Source organism: Pogona vitticeps, chromosome 6 (assembly GCF_051106095.1).
Source record: "Pogona vitticeps strain Pit_001003342236 chromosome 6, PviZW2.1, whole genome shotgun sequence".
In the NCBI taxonomy this organism is placed as follows: Eukaryota; Metazoa; Chordata; class Lepidosauria; order Squamata; family Agamidae; genus Pogona; species Pogona vitticeps.
Genome location: NC_135788.1, coordinates 54270564 through 54296993, shown reverse-complemented (window position 1 = coordinate 54296993; position 26430 = coordinate 54270564). Strand labels below are relative to the sequence as shown.

The 26430-nt window shown below is 41.8% G+C and overlaps 1 long non-coding RNA gene across 2 annotated transcripts in view; it reads right to left on the bottom strand.

Moving 5' to 3' along the window:
- Nucleotides 1–26430, bottom strand: part of LOC144583516 (uncharacterized) — a 69475-nt gene that overhangs the window by 24411 nt on the left and 18634 nt on the right. The window contains exon 1 of one of the 2 annotated variants that reach the window (XR_013537323.1): nt 714–24662. The exons of the other annotated variant lie outside the window; for it this stretch is intronic. This is a non-coding gene — a long non-coding RNA (uncharacterized LOC144583516). Of the gene's footprint in view, nt 1–713; nt 24663–26430 lie in introns of those variants that run through there. 2 annotated transcript variants of the gene reach the window in all.

The window sequence follows — 26430 nt, the reverse complement described above, 5'->3', positions numbered from 1 at the left end:
TTGTTACCAAAGATCACAGCTGCCAGTAAAGTCATTTTAGTAGCAACTACAGTGGTACCTCGACTTACGAACTTAATCCATATTGGAACAGTGTCCGTAACGCAAAATGTTTGTAAGTTGAAGCACCACTTCCCATAGGAATGCACTGAAAACCAGTTAATCCATTCCAGCTGAAGAAAAAAATACACCCCCCCCAAAAAAAAACACTGCAAGCCCCATAGGAACGTGCTGGGGCTGCAAAAAATAAAACAAAACCCAGGAGAGAAAGGGAGCCTCAAAGGCTCGCCGAAGTGAATGGGGCTGGGGCCAGAGACCTGGCTGGGAAGCTCTCGCTTGCCTGCCCACCTGCCTCCTCCTGCTCCTCCGGAGCTTCCCTCACTCCGGTCAGCAGTCACGGCTCCCCCCCCCGCTGCCCAGAGGAAAAAAATAACCGAAAAAATTTAAAGAGCACAGAAAGCCCAGTTGAAAGGTGCTCCATTGTGATGCTTTAAGAAAAAAACCCAAAAAAACCAAACAGACACTAGAGCCACCTCCGTTGCTGAGGTTTAAGAAGGAAAAAAAACCTCTAAAAATACAGACACACAAACACACTTGCTCCGAAGCAGAGCACAGAAACAAACCCTCCTTGCAGACACACACGCGCACACTCACTCCAAAGCAGAGCCACCAAAACCCACTCAGAACAGTTTTTAAAGGAGAAAACAGCAGCTTACCTCTCTACACAGAGAGAGAGAGAGACTCAGTCCGAAGCAGGAAGTTCTCCGAAGCCTACAACTGCAACACACCCTATAACTGCCGAAAGATCTACAGCACAAAGAAGCAGCCTCGTCACCACCTACAGTTAGAAAGTTGAATTGCCCACCTTTTTTCCCTGCCTGTTTCTGTTCGTAAGTGGAAGCTCTGTTCACAAGTCGAAGCAAGAAGTCACGACCGGAGCTGTTAGTAAATCGAAATGTTCATAAGTAGGGACGTTTGTAAGTCGAGGTACCACTGTATTTGAGGTGAATAAAGATTTCCTTTCCCCATTCTTTGGTCTGCAAGGGTTTCCAGTGATAACAGGTATTACTTGGATCCTATAGGAACGTTATGACAGGAGGGGAAAATATTTAATTTAAAAAAAAGAAGCCCCCCCACAGAACTTACATGAACAAGATTTCAGCCAATACTGGCTTTAATCAAGCAGGGCAGGAGTTTACCATATTTGCAAGGTCCTGGATGAACTGTAACAATTGATAACACCTTTGCCAATGTGCTACTAGCCAGAGAATTCACTAAAGGGAAGAAAAGCAAGTTAGAATTTCACTGGCAAATTTGTACCAATTTTTTAAAAAAAGTTATAAAGCAGAAATTTCCTCAGCATTCCAACCCCATTCCAGCAGTACAGTACAGTATCTGGAAACTCCATGAAGATTTCGTGCATGTCGTTATATACAACAGAAGGGATGGTCTTTTCTTCAAGAAAGATGTTGCCATGCCAGACAACAAGCACATGCCTGAAATCTTTCAGTTTGTTTATATAATAGGACTTGTAATAACACCAAGAGTAGTGCAGACATCTCTAACTAGTTTATCTCTGTGTTATTTATTACAAATATTTGTTTGCCATCTAATAACAGAATATTATCTGAGTGGCTTCCAGTAAATGTAGAAACAGTGGCCATTCTTAATGAGTTCTAAATTGCTTGGATGTTGAACAACACATAGCATTAACAACTACAGTGGCCATAGTTTCATCTCCAAAAATGAGGACAGAGAAGACTACAAATGCCAAAATGGAGGAAATTCTTCACAAAAAATGGAGGCATTAATTTAAAGTCCAGTTTTGTCATTACAGATGTTTAAAATAAATAGTCTATAAATCTATATAAGATCTATATAACAGACATCTTGTGTGGATCTAAAATCACATGTTAGATTTTAACTGCAAAAAATTGGAATTTCTTTCTCATTTAATTTTCGCACATGTTTTTTATCATGGGTTTTAAATCTGTTTTAATTTGTTCCAACTAGTGACAATTTTAACATTTTAGGCTTAATTATATTTAATATCAATATCCTAACTTACTGTGATTTTAGATTACATCTGTCCCTTCACTAGGAGAAAGGCAGGATAAAATAAATTAATAAACAAATAAAATGTTTTGAACAAGAGTTCTAAACCAGATTTCCTAAAACACTTACGTTACAGTGGCAATTTCAACCCTTTATACTGAAGTTTCATGAGTGTCTCTCCTGTGTAGTGTTGTTATGTTCCATCAAATCAGTTCCAACTTATGGCAGGTGGGCTCCCAAAATATTTAAGGAGTAATTTTATCAGTGCCACCTTCCAATGAGTTCCCATGGCTGAGTGAATATTTGAACCCAGGTCTCCTGAATCCTAGTTCAACCACCTATCCACTACACTGGCTTTATCGCCCTTCACTGTTGACTGACTGCCTAAGTGGTAACCGTGTCCCATTTTAAGAAGCCTTTTTAAATCATTTCTCCAGTTCTGCTTTTACTGCCTCGTGATAGTCCTGTTTTTCTGCTTCTCTCCTACCAATGTTGAACCCTCCATGCTAAACCCAGCCCACCAGCTATGCATCATGAATGCTTGCTTTCTTTAGTATGCTGCTTTAAGCAGGCAAGCGGACAGGCAGCTGAATGATTACTGAGCCCCAATGGGTCACCTCACCATAAATATCAGTCCCATTTTACTCCCTCTCCTATTTTAGCCTTAAAGTAACTGTGTATGTGATTTTTTGCATAGGATGGCAGTCCAAATCACTCTTCCCTGCTATTATGCTTTTAATTTGGGAAGCCATTTGGTTTCCCTTCTTAAATCTCTGCACACCAAACTTTGTGTGGCATGATGAAGTCATCAGACTGTGAAGTTGATGGTTTACTTTTAATCATCTAAGTCCTGTCTTCCTTTAAAATATATACTGTATATTTAAAAAGCTATGCCAGAAATTATTCTGTTTGATAGGGGTGGTCAATTCCTGTGAGAGAGACCACTGTCATCTCTCCTTCAGGGAAGGAAGAGAAACATAAAAAGCTGTAATGAAAAGTTCACCATGACAGGCAGAGTGCTCAGTTCTAAAACACCCCTTTTTAATCTAAACATGCAGGCAAATAGAGCAGTGACTCACTGTTCATTTCAATATTTATGCCATGACCTACTTAAATGGTAGGGGTGAGAAAGAGTAGAGTTCAGAAGAAGATACTAAATGCAGTAACAGCATTGATGCAGAGAGCTAGATGCAGCCATGGGTGGAGCTTCTAAAAGTTGCTTTTTTGTAGTATATCTCCCAGAATTCTCTAGAATGTGTTGCAGTGTTTTGAATTTCGGCTAAAAACCTCTATCTGTGCAACAGATGTGCAGGGACTTATGGAGCAGAATTTGCTTCCCTGTCTCCTCTGAGATATTGTTGAGAAAAACAAGTAAAAAGTTTAATTTACTTGCAGTTGAATAGGTCACAAACAGCACACTGTACAAAAAAACGTCTACTTATAGTACCAGGCCCCATCAGAATCATAGCCTGCATTCACCAAACTCCTGCAGATTACATTCTCTGACTGCACTCTAGCAGCACGAACTGCTAACTAGAGAGTCTCCTGGCAGTTAGAATATAGTTAGCAGTAGAGGTGGGCATTGGGTGCTATTTGGTGGTTTGGCCCAGTTCGTCGTGGCACCCAAAACCAGTTGTCTCATTCTGTTTAAGATTAACCAGGCACTACGTGTTAAAGTTGTCAACCACCATGCCACAACCTTAAATTCCTGTGTTATTCCGGTGTTATTTTCTCTACCCTATGCCTGATTTTTAAACCTCTATCATTATGACTGTAATTTAAAAAATGTAATTTAAAAAGTTCTTCCCTGAGCTTCCATCTCAGAACATCTTGTCAGGTTTAGTGAGGGGCAAAAAGTAATAAAACCACACTCTGCGTGACAAGAGGTGGAAATATTGAGCTTCTTAAGGACATGAGTGAAAATGACCTATAAAGGACCTCTTCTCTCTTTATTTATCTGTTAAAGTCCAAAATAGGAACAACAATTCTACTCCAGAGATAGGCAGAGGTGGGCTGCTTTCAACTTTCAGTCACTTTCCCATCTTGTGAAAAACAACAAGAAGCAATCTTTAATATGTGCCATTTTGCCTCAAGAAACTTTGAAAACTGCCATAAATGGGCAGAGAAAAAGAATTCATCTGACTAGACCTCTAATATAAAAGAGTCCTCCTTCCTGTAGTTAGAAAAGAAGGTATATAGGAAATAAGTCACCTCTTCTTGAAGTAGGGTTGCTTCAAAGTACAGTGGGATGCAAAACAGAACAGCAACAGAAGGAGGCTTCTGAGAAATGGAAGGCCATAGTTTTCAAACAGAAAGGAGACACACAAGCTCACTGTCCTCCAAGAGAACCCAATGTCATTTCCCACTAGATGCTTACTAGAAAAGTTCAGTCCCCATCCCCCAAAGTCCCTTAAGATATTCCGCAAAAAATAACAATGAGGGGGAAATCAGTCCATTTTACATTACTTTGTTTTCCTGGAAGCTTCCAGAACTGGAAAATCACTACTTTTTTCCAGAATATTTGTTCAATACTGTGTTTCCCCGAAAATAAGACAGGGTCTTATATTAATTTTTGCTCCAAAAATGCATTAGGACTTATTTTCACAGGATGCTTTATTTTATAGTCATGTAATCTTCTGGTTGCTGCACAATGCTACATAATGGTGGAGGGTGGGGTTTCACTTAACTAGGGCTTATTTTTTAGATAGGGCTTATATTACGAGCATCCTGAAAAATCATACTAGGGCTTATTTTCAGGTTATTATAGGGGATACGGAGTAGTAGCAATGAAGCCTCACTTCAACCATCATCCCTGCTTTGGGTGCTGGCTTACAATATGGGATACCCTTTCAGTTTTCAGGAATTAAAGCCGAACTGTATAAACAGACTTTAACTAGTATTTCACCAATTGACCTGGAGTATTCATGTTTGTTTTAAATGTATTTAATTTATTTAAATGCAGGTGTTATCAATCCAGCTAGAGATAGGGTTTTGCCCCCCAACCCCAGAATAAAGATGTGAGACAAGTAGTATGGGTTAAAACACAGGCCACACTTTATTGATTATAATTCAAAATTTGCCAATCATTTGGCAAAGAGAGGTCTGCAGTAGTGCGGGAACAGGTAAATCAATCAACATATGGGCGAGTCCCCGGCCCCCTGTTCTCATGGTCTTAAAGACTGCAGGAACCCGGCTGGCTGCTAAATAAACACCCCAGGCCTTGAGCCATCTTTACTTGATGACTGTTGGTCCAGAAGTGGCCCAGTGCATGTTTCCCCCCCCCCGGGTTCTGTAATTGCATGATCTGCAGCCCTGGGAGGTCCGATGCGCAATTAGCTTACCTGATCTCACAGTGGAATTCACCGGAAAATACCTGGTTTTTTCCACACTACCCACCACAGCATAGGGACTAGCCATGCTATATCCCATGCCTGCCATCGAGCTGCTCAAGCTCAACAAGCAGGCCCCCCAAATTGGACAGTTGGACTCCATCATTCTGAAAAAACTCAGGCCTATCCATCTGGATCCTTTGGTGACCAATCACCAATCCAAGGTCACTGCAGATTGCTCTGCAGACCTCACAATTAACACCTCTGTGAGCCACGTTAACGTTGTGAAAATCCTAGCATCTCTCCATGCCAATCGTGGAATAATCATGGACCACACGATCTGAATAGCAGGGTACTTGGTCTTCAATCACTTCAGGTCTCATATAATATCCAGAATCAAAGCCTTACTGGGATGCCTGGCTAAATCATTACCACCAAGGTGCACGACCAATATATCTGGTAGAGACTGGCCAAAGACTGCCAACCTGCACAGTTGGATCCATGGCATGCTTCGCAGTCCTTTCCCCATAACTTGTGCTCTGGCCCCAAGGCCCAGGTCACCCCCCATGGGGATGCAGCAGCATAAAGCCCTGCCCAGTGTATATAACTGTGGCCGATTATTGCAATGTGTGTTCGTTTCACCAACCTTAAAGGACCTGTGGAGACATAACCAGACCAGGCCCCTGCCTATACATTAGGTAATGTTCTTACATATCTGCAGTAACTGGAGGACGACCACTGGCCTAGCCTCTTGATCTCTTCTGAGCCACAACCCATAGCAGCCGTGGTAGAAGCTGTGCCTATTCTGAAACAGTAGGTGCCAAATTTCACGTCTTGTACAGTATACCTACGCTATCTAATGCTAAGTTGATTAGTTTCCAGAACTGATATTTTGTCAAAGGTGACCTATTAGTGTGCTGGAAAAAATATCCGGAGTGTTGCCCTCTGACCTTCAAATATACATGTGTGGCTCTAACAAGGCAAATGCTGTTTATGCTACACTGCCCTACGGTAATTTGCCTATCCTTGCCCAATTGATCGGCCTTGGATCACCAAATGAGGATTTGTACCTTTCCTTCTTCAACCTTAACATCCTGCCATCTCACTGATTCTAAGTGCCCCAAAGAACATCATTAGAGACACTGCTTCGAAAAGGGCCTTCTCATAGTCATCCTTACATAAGGGCACCCGCTGCTCGCAGATATGCTCTAATAGCTGCGGTGAAATAGAGACCCTTGTATCCTAAATCCTACCTCTCCCCTTAAACCACCCTTATATCATTTTTCTTATGTGATAATCCCCTGAATAATCCTTAAAACCATTGATTTTTGCATGATAGACCAGAGCAGATAGCTTGCCCTGAATGGTCCCGGGAGCCAATCCCTTTCTATTTAAATGTACCATAAATTGTGTAAGTGTTCAACTGGACCCGGCCATTCCAGTTCAAGGTTGAATACTTTCCTAAATTCCTGAAACTCTGTACTCACGACCGAATAACCCTTCCTTGTCCTTGGTGCCAGGGCCAAACCTATTGCTCTTGATGTATCATCATGCCAGTTTGCCAGACCTCCGGGGGCAGCACTTTGGGAAACTCCTTGGCTCCGGGTTCTAGCTCCCTGAACAGGTCAATCTGTTGGCACAACAATGCATCAGCTATCCTATTTTCCAGACCTGGCACGTGCTGAGCATGCAACAAAACATTAAACTGCAATGCCCGTAATGTAAATGCCCTGACCAATGTCATGACCCATTCTGATTGTGATGTAAGGTTGTTTATAATGTAAACCACTGCTTGATTGTCACACCAGAACCAGACCACCATTTTGGCCACTTGTCAGCCCATAGCCAAAGCGCCCCTACTATAGGAAAAAATACTAAAACTGTCAAATCTCTAGTGATGTCCTTGAGGTGCCACTCTTCAGGCCACGTGCCCGTGCACCACGTTCCTCTGGAGTAGATCCCAAATCCTAAAGATCCTGCTGTGTCAGAATGTACTTGGAAATCAGCCTTTAACCCAATTTCACCTCTCCAAAAGGAGATTCCATTAAATTCTGCCAGAAACTGACTCCAAACTACTGACTCTAGTTCTGTGCCATGGTCGATGAAGATCGTGCATAGCAGTACACAATCACCTGAGGAATAGTCATCCCGGAGCCACTACTCTACAGGCAAAATTCAAGTGCCCTACTATTTGTTGAAGCTCCCTCAGTGACACCTTGTGATTCTTTAAGAGTGTCACTATTCTGGTCCGAAGGTCCTTTAACTTATTATCCGGCAGGCGTGATGCCTGCTGTATTATGTCTAATTCAATACCCAGGAAGGTGAGGGATGTGGCTAGCCCCTCAGTTTTCTCCTTGGCTAGTGGTAATCCCAGCTATTTGGCTAATGCCTGTAACCTATTTAGTATGAATCTACACTTTCTTGAGTTCTTTTTGGCACAGAAAAGGTAATCATCAAGTTAATGGGCTGCAGAGTTACAGCCCACCATACACCTCAGTTTCCATTCAATAAACATGCTGAATTTCTCAAATGCAGTGCATGATACTGAACAACCCATCAGTAAGACCCTATCAATGTAAAAGGATCATTTGAAATGGAAACCTAACAGATTAAAGTTGTTGGGGTGCACTGGCAAAATTTGAAACACTGATTTTATATCACATTTTGCCAATTTCGCCTGCCTCCATGATTGCGATGTACAACTATATGCAATTGGGTGGACAAAGGGGGGGTACAGCTTTGCCACCTACCAAGGCCTTATGCCATGCCAGGCACCCTCATGCCTAAATTATTCAAACCGAGGGGGTGGGGGAGCAGTGCCAGGCCAAGGGCCGTCAACCACTAAAACCCCAGCACTGTCTCTCCACTCCTAGGCTCTTTCCCCAACGTTCCTATCTTCTTTTAGAAGGCCTGATTAAATTTGTGCTGTTCTTGTTTAATAATTATTATTCATTTTTTTCAAACGTGAAGCTGCTTGCGCCTCAGCGCAGCAGGCGCCGCTGCACCGCTGCTACCACTTGCTTCCCCTTTGAGCCCGGTAATAAAAACTTATAATATATAAAGGAAACAGCCTTCCCACAATTAATTAAGAATATAACAAATGAGAACACAACTGTGGGAGGGAGCCGGTGCTACTCTTCCATCCTTCAGAAACCTGTCTCAGTGACGAAGCCAAAATTCGCTGGATCGAGCGGAGTCCTCTTTTCTTTTGCAATGCCAGAAAAAGAAGAGGACAGTTAGAAGGAGGAAAGCCCCTTATATAGCCACGCTTTCCCCCTTCTCTTCAAACAACTCTCGTGAGATTGTAGGGTCCTGTGCCATCCTTGGGGGGCCCCAAAGAGTGAGTTGTGCTGCCCAAAGCCTTGGCTTGGCAGCGACTCTGGCATTTGTTCTCATTGTATCTATTGCATTTTCCTGTTTATATGATTGTAATTATGTTTTGATGGGTTGTGAACTGCCCAGAGAGTGTTTGCACTGATGAACAGTATAGATATTCGAATGAATGAATGAATGAACGAACAAATGAACAAACAAACAAACGAGTGAATGAATGAATGAATGTTTCAAAATGGTTGTTGTAGGTTTTTCAGACTGTCTGGCTGTGTTCTTGAGGTTTTTCTTCCTAACATTTCGCCAGTCTCTGTGGCTGGTATCTTCAGAGGACAGGAGTCAGAACTCTGTCTGTGCTCTGGTGTTTTGATTCCTGTCCTCAGAGTTCTGACTCCTGTCCTCTGAAAATGCCAGCCACTGAGACTGGTGAAACGTTAGAAAGAAAAACCCCAAGAACACAGCCAGACAGCCCAAAAAACCTACAACCACCATCAGATCCCAGTCATGAAAACCTTCAAGAATACAACATTTCAAAACTTTAAAAAGTCATTAAAAATAACAACAAAGTCCTGTATCGCCTGAAAGACTTAAACATTTATTTTGACATAGATTTTCCTAAACAATGAGTCCACTTCATCAAGCACAAAAAGTGTTATTCTAAATTGGCAGATATATATACACACACTGCAGGAGGGGAATGCATATAATGTAAATGTATGTTTGTAAAATAATTTCAGTGGTTGCTTGCAGTGTTGACAGTAACACAAACATCCTGGCAGAGTAACTTTAATGTTGTGACTGCACAACAAGGGAAATGCAAATTCACCCACATTCACTGTCTGCGAAGTTGCAGCAGGAAATTCAGGTCTGTGCAATTCCAGTAGCCACAAAGACAATAGGAGAGAGACTTTTTTTGGCCACTTGCTTGCAGTTCAGTGTATAGCCTAGCATGCGGTGACACTACAAAGGACTGTCTTCCTGCTTCAGTTTCCTCATATAGTTATTAGCTTTTTAAAAAAATTATCATGCTCAGAGACAAACTTAGTTTCTTAACCTATAATACAAAAAACATACCCCAGGAATGTTGGTGCCAGTGGAAGGGAAGTGTAAACAAAGTTTCTTGGAAAAAAATGTTTTGTTCCCCAAGTGTGTGCTGCATGTATAAGGCAAGAGAGAAGATGCTTTGCATTTGTGTGAGTGTGCTTGATTGAACTTCCCTGTCTGCATCAGTTCAAAGCAATCACATACTCTGAACCAAAGCAAAACGATTCGACTTTTAAAAAGCAAAAAGGCCTCTACTGGGAAACAAAAACTGCAATTGGGACTGTAGGATTCCAGGTTGATTTTCATTTCCCATTGTGTCACTGGGGGGAAATGGGAGTCAGCCAACCCCAAACCTGTAGTTTTCCTGCATTTTCCTCCCATTTAGTCATGCCATAAGATAGGAGAAAATAAATTTTTAAAAATAAAAGCACCATTATCTCAAATCACACTGCAGGTAGTAGAACTGAACTTTTTGATAAGTTGTAATTCAATGGTGTTATGATAGAGTTGGAGTCCACTATAGTGTAGTGCATAGAGTGATGGGCTAGCACTGGGGAGACATGGGTTCAACTCCCTCCTTGGCCCTGGAAACTCTCTGGGGAGGAGGATGGAACTGATAAAACCACTCCTTAGATATTTCATTTTCCTTTAAAGCCCTAGCAGGGTCACTGTAAGTTCTGACTTGACAGCCCATAGTACACATAATAATATGAAATTATTGTTTAAGTTATTTCATTCAAGGAAGGCTAGCTTACACAATACGCAATCTTTCGTCCTCTCTCCTTATCTCTCTGAGTTGGGGTGGCAAACCATGGGGTGGCAAACTCAGGAGGAAAAACCCAGCTGTTACATGCACCTGTAGGGGCCTGGAATTCATAATCTTTCATGCAAGCTCAATGGTTTAGGCATCTGACTGTAGAGCCAGAGGTTAATAATTCAATTCCCCCCCCCTGTGCTCCCTGTGAGTACAGCCAGCTTTTGTGCCCTTGAGCAAGCTGCACAGTCCCAGAGTGTCCCTAGAAGAAAGGAATGGTAAATCACTTCTAAGTCTTCTCTGCCTCAAAAACCTAGAAAAAGATCACCATAAGTATAAATTGACTTGATGGTACACAATAAGGGTGGTGGTGGGTGGTGGTGATGCAAATTGAATGTAAAGGATTACTGGGTTCCACACTACAGTTTGCCAGTTTATATCGCTCTCTTCTCTTCACAACGTCTACTCCTGCTGTCATTGTCCACCTCCTGCTTATCTCATATCACTGCAGATTGACAGCTCCATGGTTCTTCTTTGCAAAGTAACTGACTACAAGTGGATCATGAGCAACTAAAGTTACAAGGAAATGTAAATGGTTCATTTACGGTATCTTCTCTTTAAGAAAAAGAACTTTCCTTATTTTGCGACAGCTTCAAGCTCCTAACATGCCCCAACTCTATCTTGATACTAAAGTGTTAACAGGATATTTTTCTATAGTTTCTCTATTTGTTGTTGCTTAGTCATTAAGTCATGTCTGACTCTTTATGACCCCATGGACCACAGCACACCAGGCCCTCCTGTCTTCCACTGCCTCCCAGAGTTGGGTCAAATACATGTTGGTAGCTTCAATGACACTGTCCAACCATCTCATCTTCTGTTGTCCCCTTCTCCTCTTGCCTTCACATTTTCCCAACATTAGGGGCTTTTCCAGGGAGTCTTCTCTTCTCATGAGATGGCCAAAGTATTGGGGCCTCAGCTTCAGGATCTGTCCTTCCAGTGAGCACTCAGGGTTGATTTCCTTCAGAATGGATAAGGTTGAACTCCTTGCAGTCCAGGGGACTCTCAAGAGTCTCCTCCAGCACCACAATACAAAAGCATCAATTATTTGGTCGTCAGCCTTCTTTATGGTCCAGCTCTCACTTCCATACATCGCTACTGGAAAAACCATAGCTTTGACTAGGCGGACCTTTGTCAGAAAGGTGATGTCTCTGCTTTTTAAGATGCTGGCTAGGTTTGTCATCGCTTTCCTCCCAAGAAGCAGATGTTTTTTAATTTTGTGGCTGCTGTCACCATCTGCAGTGATCATGGAGCCCAAGAAAGTAAAATCTGTCACTCCCTCCATATCTTCCCCTCCTATTTGCCCGGAGGCGATGGGACCAGTGGCCATGAGCTTAGTTTTTTTTTTTATGTTGAGCTTCAGACCATTTTTGTGCTCTCATATTTCACCCTCATTATGAGATTCTTTAATTCCTCCTCACTTTCTGCCCTCAGAGTGGTATTGTTTCCATATCTGAGGTTGCTGATATTTCTTCCAGCAATCTTAATTCTGGCTTGGGATTCCTCCAGTCCAGCCTTTCACATGATGTACTCTGCATATTAGTTAAATAAGCACGGAGATAATATACAGCCTTGTTGTACTCCTTTCCCAATTTTGAACAAATCAGTTGTTCCATATCCAATAGTTTCTCCATATCTTTTCCTAAAACTGAGCTATAAGTAGAATGTGTTGTAATTATGTTTCATTGTTGCTTTGACAAATCTTTGTGTGGTTTATATTGAGTGTTTACCAAAATAAGAGTGAAGCTTCTCTTCTCTCTTTTTCTGTTGGGAAATCAGTTCATTTTAGCTAAAGAAGGCTATGCTCTTGCGTTTTTCTTTTTAATTGGGCATTGTTACATTCAGCTTTTCCTTGGGAAAATCTACCACTATTGCTGATACCAGCTTCTGCTAGTTCACTCTGAACAGTAAGGTGCATAGAATTAATTTGCATTTTGAAAATAAATTGCTTTCTTGAAATGCCTTCTTTGGCAAGTGTATGCCTCTGTAAGATCGATGCCTCCTCCCCCCTATGCCTTTCACCAGTCTTATTACTCTGCAAGTCAAATGCAATAACAATGTGTGAAGTGGTGGAAGCTATTAGAAAACAAAAGAATAATAAATCTCCAGGAAGTCATGGAATACCAGCTGAATATTACAAGAATTTTCAAGAAGTTCTAGGTTTAACCTTTAAGGAATTAATAGAAGAAATAGAAATGCAGAGAAGGCCTTTGACAATATGAACTGGATTTTTTTGCTGACACAGTTGCAATTAATGGAAGCTGGAGATAAGTTTATAGGAGAAATTAAAGCAATATATTCTAAACAAGAAGCAAGAATCAAAGTGAATGGAGAGCTATTTATTCTCATGTTGGAAGTCCTGAACCAACAAATCAGAGAGGATAAGAGAATCAAAGGTTTAAAGGTTAAAGGAGAAGATTTCAAAATTCAAGCTATGCTGATTATTTAGTAATAATCTTAGAAGAACCTATGATGTCAATAGAAACATTAGTACAGACAATAACTGAATATGGATGTATGTCAGGTCTTAAAATAAATAAACAAAAAACAAAAATTCTAATGAAAAATATGAGAAAAGAACAAAAAGAAGAATTACGAAACACTTTAGATGTCAAGAAATGTGTAAAGTTAGGTACATAGGAATTCATATGACAAAAAAACCAAGTACATTAATAAAGGACAGTTATATGGAAGTAATTAAAGAAATCAAAGTAGATTTGCAGAAACGGTCTAAACTCCAATTATCCCTAATGGGTAGAATAGCCGCAATAAAAATGAATATATTACCAAAGCTAGTTTTCCTCTTTCAGACAATTCCAATATTATTAAAACAAGATGTTTTTGAAGAACTGAATAAGATAATGACCAAGTATATTTGGGATGGGGAAAAAACAAGAATAAAACTTAAGGCTCTTCAGGACAATAAACAAAGAGGAGGGTTTGTCCTACCATATTGCATGAATTATTCAGCATCTCTGGCCTGGGTGAGGGAATGGGTTATTCTACAAAATGGGAGACTTTTGAAAATTGAGGGGCATGTTTTAAGGCTAGGCTGGCATGCCTACCTATGGTACCAAGATGATAAGCAATGCAAAACATTTAATTTACATTTGATCAGGACAGCTCTGTTATGGTTTTGGAAGACAGTTAAGGCACAACATTATAGAAAGATACCATTATGGGTAGCTCCATTAGAAGCGTACTCTGATCTGGCAAGAACATCTCAAGGGACAAACAGGAGATATGCCAAGATATTAGATAGTTATTTTAATGTAAAGAACAAAGATGAACTGGCAGAACAAGGTATTATCTTGATAAACTTGTTGAAATCAAGATATGTAAAAGATAAAACTACAGGGTTCAGGAAGACAAAATACCTTTGCATAAGGGATTGCTGGACTCAGAGGAAAAATTGATTAAAAGTTCATATAATAGTTTAATGGAGCAAAAAATGGAAGATGAAATTGTGAAGGATTGCATGGTAAAATGGGCTCAAAATATAGGTCATAATATAGAACTAAGTGCGTGGTCACAAATTTGGGAACAATATATTAAATCCATAAATCTAAAAAGAAAATGTATACAAAATGTTTTACAGATGGTATGTAACACCAGAGAAATTAACAAAATTGTATAAAATGTTTCTAATAAGTGCTGGAAATGTGAAAAGAAAGTAGGGAGCTTCTATCATATGTGGTAGTGCAGTAGGGCCAAGGACATTTGGAAAATGATTCATAAAATGATAGAGAAAAATTTAGTTGTTAAAATTCATTGACACCTGAAATTTTCTTATTGAATATATTACCAGCTACACTAAAAAAAAGAGACCTACTTGACCTTACACCTCGTAACTGCAGCTAGAATTGTATATGCCAGTAAGTGGAAGACTACAAAGGTGCCGACAAAGAAGGAATTTATTGAGAAGATTTTGGAACTAGCAGAAATGAATATTTTGGCAGATACACTAAATGATAGACTGGATAATAATAAATGAGAACCTCTTTATACCTGGATGAAATCTACACCAACTAAAGTACAATAGATTAGATTAATATGATGTTAGAGAGTAAAAGACAAGATGAAATGAATGGAACATATTGTAATAAATCACTCTGGCTGCAATGGATTGAAAAGTAGAAAAAATACATTTAAAATAGATTGTTTTGTAATCATGTTTCATTGTTGCTTCGACAAGTCCTTTTGTGGTTTATATTGACTGTTTACCAAAATAAGAGTGAAGCTTCTCTTCTCTCTTTTTCCATTGGGGAATCAGTTCATTTTAGCTGAGGAAGTCTATGCTCTTGGCTATTGTTTTGATTGGGTATTGTTACATTCAGCTTTTCCTTGGGAACATCTACCACTATTGCTGACACCAGCTTCTGCTAGTCCACTCTGAACAGTAGAGTGCATAGAATTAATTTGCATTTTGAAAATAAATTGCTGTCTCAAAATGCCTTCTTTGGCAAGCGTATGCCTCTGTAAGATCAGTGCCTCCTCCCCCTATGCCTTTCACCAGTCTTATTACTCTGCAAATAAAATGCAAATGTACTCAAAATGCCAGGCTCCAGACCAAGATGTTTTGCTGATTCACACCCAGTCTAGGCAATACAGTTAACATGTCTTTAAAAGCTCACTGAAGTGGCAAAAATGTCTAATTGTCCTAGCACAAGTTTCTCACATTCTTTGTTTTGTAAATGAGCTTGCTTTTGTTTTGCGATTGACTAGTAGGAGGTAATCATAGGCTGTATTTGCAAGTCTGATTATTCTTTGAAGGGATTACATGCCAGGAACAAAAACACTGCAATGCCAGGAATTATACACTTCCCTCATTAGGTGACGTGACTCTCAGGCAAAAGTTAAAATATCATCCCATATGTGCAAGAGCTGGCTGGACTGGCAGTTGAATCATACTTCAGCATTGGCAGTAGGACAGGATCCTTTACCACACTTTGGTAAGCATATTTGTATAGGGGATGCATAATATGTTGTGTGACACTATTGGATGGCAGTGTCTTCCAAAAGGAGAGAAATAAAGGGGAGGCGGCTGTCCCAGGATCTGCCTATTGGAATAGCCAGCCAGCCCTGCAAAAAGTTTGCACATAAAACTGTGTTAAGTAACAGAATAGCATACTGTATATTCATTTATCTCACAATCCAATGCTACATCATCTTATATAATGCAATGTCACACAACTCCATGAATGGCACCAGATGATACTTTCAATATCTTGTGACAATTTTGTATAATGACCTTTCAGACCTTCAGGTACAGTCTTGCCCTGTAGTTCGTAGGCCAGAGCAATCGTAGAGACAAGCCACCTAGAAATGGTAGAAGATGAAGCAGGCGAACCCTTTTGGGGTCCATGAAAACACAGAAAGAGTCTTTGAGCGGCACAGAAGTCTTTAGTTCTAGAGATGTAATATGCCAATGCTCTTCGGATGTCCAGAGAATGAAGCATGCACTTGACGTCAGAAAATGGTTGAGGAAACAAAGTTGGTAGCAAGAGAGATTGATTAAGATGAAACTCTGAAACAACTTTTGGTAAAAAGGTAACATCTGGGTATAACTTAGCTTTGTCTCTGAAGAATTGCAGGTAAGGAGCATCTGATTTCAGAGCTGCCAACTCACTTGCTCTTCTAGCAGACGTAATAGCAACTAGTAATAACGTTTTAAACAACAGTAACCGTATATCACATGAAGCCACGGTTTCAAAGGGATGCCGAGTAAGTGAATGTAGTACCAGTGTGAGAGACCATTGGGGCACTGGAGGCCTAGTGGGAGGACAGATATTGGAGAGTCCCTTCAGGAACGATTTCAGTGGTGGATTGGAGAAAAGATTCAGAATCTCTGGGCTGGAAAGAGACTATAGCCGAAATATAGACTTTGAGAGTGGACAAAGCCAGTCCTGAATCAAAAAGATAACATAAGTATATAAGTAACGTTTGGAGGGAAACGGGAGATGCCTGTAAATGTCTTGACTCAGTGAATTTGAGGAAATTGTTCCATTTATATTTATATAAAAGGTTAATAGGTGGCGTTCTAGCTTTATCTAATATCCCTTTGATGGCAAATCCTCCAAGCCGTGAGGTGGAGAGACTGCAGATCTGGGTGCAGAATGTTGCCTGAGTTCTGAGTCAAGAGATGTGGTAGCACTGATAGCCTGAAGACATCCACAGCCATCTCTTTGAGGGTGGAGAACCACGGTTGATGTGGCCAACATGGTGCAATGAAGATGGCCTGTGCTTGCTCTTGTCTCAACTTGACCAGAGTCCTTTGGATCAGAGGAATTGGCAGAAACAGGTATAGTAGGCTTGTTTGCCAAGGACTCATGAACACACCTGCTAGAGAGTGGGCACCCCTGCCTGCACAAGATGTGTACATGTTGCACTTCTTGTTTATGTCCGATGCAAACATGTCTATGGATGGCCGACCCCACCTCTTGCAGAGCATCTGGAAGATGTCCTCGTCCAGTTCCCATTCGTGGGACTGTCCTGTCAGGCGACTCAGCTTGTCTGCTAGTTGATTGTCGGACGTTGATATGTGTATTGCCACTGGGAAGATGTGATGTTGGTAGCACCACTCCCATAGATGCACAGCCAGGTAGAGGAGTGACATTGACCTTGTTCCTCCCTGCTTTTTGATATAAAACATGGTTGTAGTGTTGTCTGTAACAACTTGTAAATCATGACATTGTATTAGGAACGCCCTGAAGGCCTTTATAACTGCCATCATCTCAAGGTGATTGATGTGAAGGCCTCTGTCTCGTTGTGACCATAGGGCATGGATCTTGTGGCCCTCGCAGTGTGCTCCCCAACCCGTGGGGCTGGCATCTGTTGTGATCTGAACTGATAACTGAAGGGGGCGAAAGGAACAGCCCATTAGGAGATGTGGTGCGAAAGCCCACCACTGCAGCTGGAGTGCTAGCTCTGGAGTAACTAGTAGCTTTTTCTTTGGGTCATCTTGAAGATAATTGAATAGGTGTAGAAACCATGCTTGTGGGGAATGCATTTTTAGTTGAGCATTTGGAAGTGTCGCTATTGTGGAAGCCATGAGGCCCAGTAGGTGTTGAGCATGATGTGCTGAAACAAAAGAGTGAGGCTTGAACTTGTGGATAGCCTTCCTCAGCTTCTGAATGCATTCTGGTGGTAGAAAGACTCTTGCTTCTAGGGAATTCAATCTCGCCCCATGTAGTTGATGACTCGAGATGGTACCAGTGTGGACTTCTCGAGATTTATTGTGAGACCCAGGCTCTGCAGCACGTGCAGAGTGAAGCTTGCATTTTGCAAAGCCTTTCTTCTGGATGTGGACACTATCAGCCAATCATCTATGTAAGGAAAGACTTTTATGCTGTGAAGACGCATGAACGCAGCTACTGACGCCATGCACTTTGTGAATCTGTGTGGAGCTGTGGCTAGGTTGAAGGGTAGAGTGCAGAATTGGAAAATCCTGTTTTAGAATATGAACCATAGGAACTTTCTGTGATGCTGGTGTATTGATATGTGAAAATATGCGTCCTTGAGGTCTATCACCACAAACCAGTATTTTCTCTTCAGTAGGTGGATGATAGACTCCAGCGTGACCATCCTGAAGTGTCGTGGATGCAGGTAAGTGTTCAAATCCCTCAGATCTAAGATGGGCCTTATTCCTCCGTCCTTTTTTGGTACTGCAAAGAACCGGGAGTAAAACCCATTGGCTATGTCTCAGTGAGGTACTTGATGTATAGGGAGTCATCCGGTTTTTCATAGAATAAGCCCTTGGTGTCGAATGGCTGATCTTCTATTTGCCTTTTAACGTCTTCCACTATGCCAGAAGATTGTAACCAAGTGTGGCGTCTTAGTACTATGGATGATGCCACTGTCTTGGCAGAGACATCAGCAGAATGTCTGGACGCTAGGCGTTGATGCTTGGAGACAGTAAGTGCCTCATCATAGGTGTTTAGAAGATCCTGGTGCATTTCTTCAGGAGCTGCTTGTAGGACAGGAAGTACTCTGGACCATAACTGCTTTTGATAAACTCCCATAGCCGCATGATAGTTGGCTACCTGGAGCATGAAGGTTGCAAAAGAATATAATTTTCTCCCTAACACATCCAGTTTTCTACCTTCTCTGTTAGTCGGTGTCACATGCTGGCATCCTGAAGCCTTGGAGGAATTGGCTTGCACTATGATGGAGTTTGGGGCTGGATGCTTTGTAAGAAATTGAGTCTCATCTCCATGGATACGGTATAAATTCTCAGTCCTTCTAGTAACTGACTGAGGGTTAGATGGTTGGGTCCAGGACTCCTTGATTAGATTCATGAGGGGTGGTATAAAAGTCAGGCTGAGTGGTTGTGCCCTTTCTTGGTCGATGTCCCCAAAAATTAGATCATCTGAAGCAGGAGGCAGTTGTTGAGTTTCCATTTTCAGTGTCTTTGCCATTCTGGAGACCATTTGAACATAAGAGGAGAAATACTCAGAAGGGGAGGATGGGTGAGGATCTCCTTCATCTGACTCGAAGGATTCCGCCTCCACAGGTGATTCTGCTTGAGCTGGGGAGAATAGTTCATCCCCCTGTTCAGAAGAAATGGAAGAGAGGATTTCTTCCTGATCTGAAAGAGGTGGTTGACTGTCCTTTCTTTTGTGTTTAGGAGGTACTGCAGTTGATTGTCAAGCATCCAAGTGATGTTCGGTAGAATGGGTTCTTTTTGATGTCAATCTCGGCATCGAGGCATGTTTTAGGGAGGCCTTGGAAGTGCCCTTGGTACGCGAATCTCCATCGACCCTGTGGCGATGTCGACATCAAGTTGGTGAAAGAGAAGAAGACATTGAGGTGGATGTAGTATCATAGCGAACTCTCCTATGTCTGTGGTAGTCTTCCGACGTCGAGGATGAGTCAGAATCCTCATGTCGACGTTGACATATGGATCTTTTCCTGTCGACCTCGACATAATCCTTATAGTCCTGCCTATGCTTCTTTCGATGTCGAGAAGACTTGCTCGGGACCAACACCTCTTTTCGGGAAGACCAATGTCGGTCCAGAGAAATGTGCTTTCTTCTAGCCATCTTTTTACAAGGTGGAGAATCATGCCTCGATTAAGAAGATGGTGAAAGAGGTGCCGGTGACGCCCGCCTGGTAGAAACATGGCTGTGAGGGGCAGAAATTGGGCTGGAGAGAACAGCCTCTTCGAGCTGAGTTGGGCTTGGTGAATGCTCGAGAACGATGGATGATGTCCCTTGTTGTCAAGGAGGCAAAGATGGGGCAGCCTCTGACAGTGACTCACGATCTTGAGATGAGTCCTCAAGGATCGGGGATGGTAAAGAAGCTGTGACAGGAGAAATAGATTTGTGATCTTTCAGTTTGTCCTTCTTGCTTTGGGCAGTAGTCTTTTTTCTGCTTTGCAGGTTCCTTAGTAGATGGTGTTTTTGACGTCGAGGTTGAGACTTTTTTGGTGGTTGTTGCAGGAGGCTTTTTTGGCGGTTTTGTGACACATTTGGATACTGATGTAGAAGATGAAATATTTGCTTCTGACCGAGGAGTAGCTGAGGGATTAGATGCAGTCTCCATGTCTGATGGCTTAGAAGCAGATAGAGTTTTATCTCAGAGGTAAAGCTTAAGTCTTTGTTGGCACGCTTTTAGGGCAGCTTTGGTGAAGTTCTTGCAGTAACGGCAAGATTGAGGCTGATGAGAATCTCTCAAGCAAAAAAGGCAGAGGTCATGGCCATCTGAGAATGAAAGTTTTCGGAAACACGACTTGCACCTGCTAAATGGCTCTGAATGGGACATAAATCAGATAGAAAGGGAGTGAAAAGCTCACAGCGGTAATTGGTGATTTCCATAAGTAAACAGCACTAATGAGGTTAAAGTGCTCCCCGCAGCACCAATCAACAGCGCGGTTTTTCCAATCCACAATGAACGGTGATTAAGAGCCAAAGTCAACAATCCAATCCACAAAACAAAGAATAGTCAAGGCCGGTCAGAAGTCAAGGGGCAATAGAGAGGTTTCTTCATCAAAAAAACAGTCCAAGTCAAGCCAATAAGTGATAAAGAAGATTATATTGAGAGCTCTATCTGAGAAGTTCCTAGCACGATGGCGGTAAAATGGAACTGGAGGCTGAGGGGGATGGAGCATGCATGGTAGGGGCATTCTAAACTTTGTTACTCTTTCAGAAAAGCTCTAGAAGATTCCGAGAAAGCCAGTGCAGGCGCTGTTTAACCCAAATGTTTGCATTCACAGAGGCCATGAAGAAGAACTATCCATTTTGAAGGAAATCAACCCTGATTGACAGGACAGATTATGAAGCTGAGGCTCCAAGACTTTGGCCATCTCATGAGAAGACTCCCTGGAAAAGACCCTGATGTTGGGAAAGTGTGAAGGCAAGAGGAGGACGTCAGAGGACGAGATGGTTGGACAGTGTCATCAAAGCTATCAACATGAATTTGACTCAGCTCCAGGAGGCTATGGAAGACAGGAGGGGCTGGCGTGCTCTGGTCCATGGGGTCACAAAGAGTTGGACACGACTTAATGACTAAACAACAACAAGATCTGTATTTGAAGGGTAGGCACTGAGATAAATCCAATAGCTCTCACATAGGATATGGAAAATGGCCCAACAATGACAGTACAAGTGATGCAGTATCAATATCCCTAAGGCACATTTGCCTGAGTGCTTTATTAGTTTTAATGAACAATCTTGTATTGTTTGTTTTTCATCTTTTAATACTTATGCTGTCCTTTTATTCTGTAAACCTAATTAGGTCCAGCACAGCCTGCTGTGTTTCTGAAGATAGCTGTTGAGAAAGGAAAACAAGTTTTTAAAAATTCATTTGTTTTCCAACACTTAGCTCCCCTGACACAGGAGCTGAAGCACCATTCCCTCAGTCTCAAGTTATTTGCTTTATGGCAAACAAAAAGACTATTACACAGTGTTCCTCCTGTCAGAGATTCTGCCAAGGTTTTAATCTTGGTGAGCATGCATGTGCATACATGCACACACAGAGAGACATACACACACTGAATTTATAGGCAAAGTATGTAGCTCTTTCTCAGCACCTGTTACTTTAGGGAAGTGGTGATCTCAGCTAATCAGGGTTTCTAAAGTGCAGAGGGTGACATCTTAGCACTGAATCGTGCACCAGATATTGCTACATCATTATCACACTTGAGTGCAAATATGACTTTATATGGTGTGTGTGGGAAAATTCATAACATGAATGACTGCAGATAGTAAAAGATTACACAGTGAACAAATTCTGATGAACTCATGAACATTTCCAAAACAACCACTGAAAACAGAGTTGAAAGGACTGAGCAATTGTTGTTTTTTGACATTGCTGAAAATGTTTACAAAGAACGGTAATTACTTTGTTTCATCTTATTATGAATCAATTGGATGTATGTACAAAGATGTGACCATTTCATTTTGTGTCACAGTTTCCCAGGCCAGGATGATTCTCAGCTTGAACTACCTTCAGTTCCCAACTTCTCTCTCATCCCTGTCGCCTGCTTCCTTCCCATGGTGGCCTGCGCTATTCCTTGCCATAGCCAATTTGCCAGAACTACCAGTTCTGGAAAATGTATGGATGCAGCATATATGCAAATGTGTGTCAACTTACCACTTGGGTGACTAGATTTCTGACCTTTTTTTTAGCTTACAGATATCACTGCTAATAGTACCTACTTTATGATTTGCTTAGCATGTTCTTCTTCCACAAGTACATTTGAAAAAGCAGAGCAAAGTCTACTAAAAACACAGAATTATGGTGGCAATAAAAGCAAATGTAATTGATGCCCAGAAGAGATGCCTTAATGTTCCAATATTTCCAGTGATGTTCAACAGCTCAGTTGCAGTCCACTGGCCTCCAATATTATTCAAAGAAACTACAACATGCTTATGTTTCTTACCCAAATGTAAATGTCATCTCCTTCATTACTTTCTTGCAAACAGACCATAATTCTGTGGCTAATCACTTTGCCATGTGAAAGCATTAGATTCAAAACATGGCAATTCCACATACCAGGTAATGGGAAAGATCTCTGTTTGCTTTTTAATTTTATTCAGCGAATTAATATATTGCAACAAAAATGGATCTTTAAAGTAAAATTCACAAAACAGAATTAAAAACAGGACATCCAGTTGCATTTTTCTAGTGAAGATAATAACTGATAACATAAACCATCAGTGTTGTTTTGTGATGTCTATTAATAACAGGTATGTCATGGGATCTGGGATTTATGGTTAAGATACCATCATACTAAAATCTGCGTTCAGAACCTGACATAGGCAAAGGGAGGCATCTAGTGTGCATCTATTACAATACTGAATACATGAAACCTAATGCCAAAAATATTGCATTGTTACCAGTTTCATTTGTCTTACCGGTAAGGGCAGTTAGTCTCTCCACTAATGCTACAACAAGGTTTCTTGCTTGTGGAAATTCTTTCTATCTTCTCCAGTATTGTGCTACTACAAGTTTAAACTCTTTATAACATCAGTTATCATGAGAAAGGATCTATTCCCTGAACAGCCACTGCCATACAGAGTACAGAGTACTGAACCAGGTGAACAAATATCTGGCCTTTTGTGATGCAGATTCCAATGTTCTTAATTATAGCCTTTTCTTCGTACTATTTTTACGCATCAGAGAATTCAGAGCTTGGAAAGCAGCCATGTTGAACATTCTGCAATGTTCAGTCCAAAAGAATAATTTTTCAAGCTTTGCCAGTGCCAAAATTAAGCTGCCACATATTATTATGGCTGCACTAGATTTCCCAAGACAATTTCCTGGCCTTTTCAACCACCTCACAACTGGCTGCTTGAGAAAAGGAATTAAAACCAGGAAACAAACCAATCCAGCAACTGCTGGGAGCTCTGAAGAGGCTAACTCTGGAGTAAGATCTATATGAAGAAAATACATTTCTACTGGTGAGCCACTACCCATCAACAACCACAAGGAAAGAGGCAAAAGCCAATGTATAACGCAAATAATTTAAAAGTTAGAAATTCTGGCAATATGAATAAGAAGCATGCTTGTGCACTTCTGTCTCCCTTCTCCCTTCAGGCAAACAGGAATTTTATTTATTTATTTATTTATTTATTTATTTATTTATTTATTTATTTATTTATTTATTTATTTATTTATTTATTTATTTATTTATTTATTTATTTATTTATTTATTTATTTATACCCCGCCTATCTAGTCATTTCGACCACTCTAGGCGGCTTACAACATAAGGATAACAAGTTCTAAAAAAATTTATAACAATTAATTAATTAAATGATTCTATAAGATGGGAAAAATAATAATAAATCAAATAAAGAGAAAAAAAGGAAAGAGAACAGGAATTAACTGGAAGGGAAGGCCTGCCTATACATCCATGTTTTTAGTTGGTTCTTAAAAGTACCCAGTGAGGGTGCAGCGCGTATCTCCGGAGGTAGTTTATTCCAGAGACGAGGAGCCACCGCCGAGAAGGCCCGGTTTCTAGTTCTTTCTTTCTGGGCCTCCCTCAGCGTCAGGCTCCTCAGCCTCACCTCCTGGCTCGCACGGGTGACATGGGTAGAACTAGTTGGGAGTAAGCGTTCCCCCAAGTATCGAGGTCCTAAACCATTTAGGGCTTTATATGTAAGCATTAACACTTTGAAGTCAATGCGGAAATGGATGGGCAGCCAGTGCAGCATGGCCAGAGTAGTAGAGATATGTTGGTATTTTCTCACTCCAGTAAGGAGTCTGGCCGCCGCATTCTGCACCACTTGAAGTTTCCGCATCAGCTTCAAAGGAAGCCCCACGTAGAGCGCATTACAGTAGTCTAATCTAGAAATTATGAGCGCAAGTACTAAGGTAGTGAGCGTCCCCGTGTCTAGGTAAGGTCACAGCCGGGCAATCTGCCAAAGGTGGAAAAAGGCGGTGCGGACTACCAATGCCACCTACGTTTCCATGGTGAGCATCGGGTCCAGGTGTACCCCCAGGCTGCGGACCCCACTCTTCGCAGCCAGGGCCACCCCCCCAAACATGAGGGAGTTTCCCAAGCCACTATCCACAGGGCCACCCACCCTCAGAACTTCTGTCTTGTCCGGGTTCAGCCTCAGCCCGTTCTCCTGCATCCACTGCTGTACGGCCCCCAGGCAGTGCTGGAGGGACAGGACGGCATCACCTGCAGTTAGTGAAAAGGAAATATAGAGCTGGGTGTCATCAGCATATTGATGGCACGATGCTCCACATCCCCTGATGACCCAACCCAGCAGCCTCATATAGATGTTAAACAGCATTGGGGAGATGATCGACCCCTGTGGAACCCCACAATTGAGACTCCATGGGGCCGAAATACTCTCCCCAAGCTGGACTCTCTGGGGGCGGTCCTCCAAGAAGGAACGGAGCCAGGCTAGAGCCAAGCCACCAATACCCAACTCAGAGAGCCTCCCCAGGAGGATACCGTGGTCGACGGTATTGAAGGCCGCTGAGATGTCGAGGAGGACCAACAAAGAAATTTTACCACTGTCGGCCTCCCTCAACAAGTCATCGTACAGGGCGACCAATGCCGTCTCTGTACCGTGGCATGGCCTGAAACCCGACTGAAAAGGATCCAGGGCATCTGTTTCATCCAGATGTGCTTGAAGCTGGTCAGCCACCACCCTCTCGACTACTTTGCTCATGAAAGAAATATTGGCGACGGGACTAAAATTGCCCATTTCGTCCGCCGCCAAATTAGGTTTCTTTCTTATGGGCCTAATGAGTGTCTCCTTGAGGGGAGAGGGAAACCTGCCCTCAAGGAAAGACCCATTTATTATTGCAGTGGCCCATTCTGTTGTTATCAGCCTGGCTGCTTTGATTAGCCAGGCCGGGCAAGGGTCCAAGGAGGAGGTGGTGGCTCAACAGCGGTCAAGTACTCTGGCCACAGAATAGAAAAACAAAACAAACACAGAAAGGAAAAACAAAACAAAAAGAGCTCTGTGTTATGATTATTGATGCTGGCTGGCTAGCTCAGTGAGTTGGGTGGAGTCTGTAGAGCCAGAGGCTGGGAGTTCAGTTCCCCAGTGCCCATCCCAGAAAACCCAGCCTGTGGCGCCTTGGGCAAGTTGCGCAGTCCCAGGAGAAAGGAATGGTAAACCACTTCTGAGAAAAACTTGAAAATGGTCACCATAAGATAGAAATTACTTGACAACACACAGTTATGATGATGATGTGTTTCCAAACAACAGTCCTATGTCATCCTGTGATTCCTCTTGATTTCTTTTAAAATCAGAATTAATGTAATGCTCACTAAATCCTTTGTTCTTGTCCATTTCAGCTGTTTTGATGAGACTATGCATATGATATTGACAATTCACATGTAGAGTCACACTAAATGGTATATGATACTCTGGAGATACTGCCAAGCAGAGGCTATGTCAGTTCGAATCCAGGAGTCTAAGGTAATGCGCCCCTTTAGCAAACAATGCTCAGATGACCTCACATAATTCCAATCAATGACAACTTAACATATGACAATGAAAACGTGAAATTGCATAGACCCATCTCAACAGGGCATCAGAACACATTTGTATGACCGTGGCTCTTGTCTCACTAGCAAAATGTTTCTGAGTTACTCATGAATTTTGACCCCCCCTTTTTTTTTGAGGTTCAGATGACATAAGGCCATTATCAACTATTTTGTTTCCCCCTCCATCTACATTTTTGTTGTGGAATTCATTGCAGAACATGGCCCCTGCACTTCACATATTTGCAGATTCTTCCACCAGGTGGTGATCCTTCCCCAGAGCCCTTTCATGTTTTCCTCTTGGGCAGGGGTCTCCAAAATACAGCCACATCCAGCCCGCTTTGCCTTTTTATCCAACCTGGCCTGGTATGCTGGGGGTCCACGATTGCCTAGAATGGATGGTAGCAGAAAC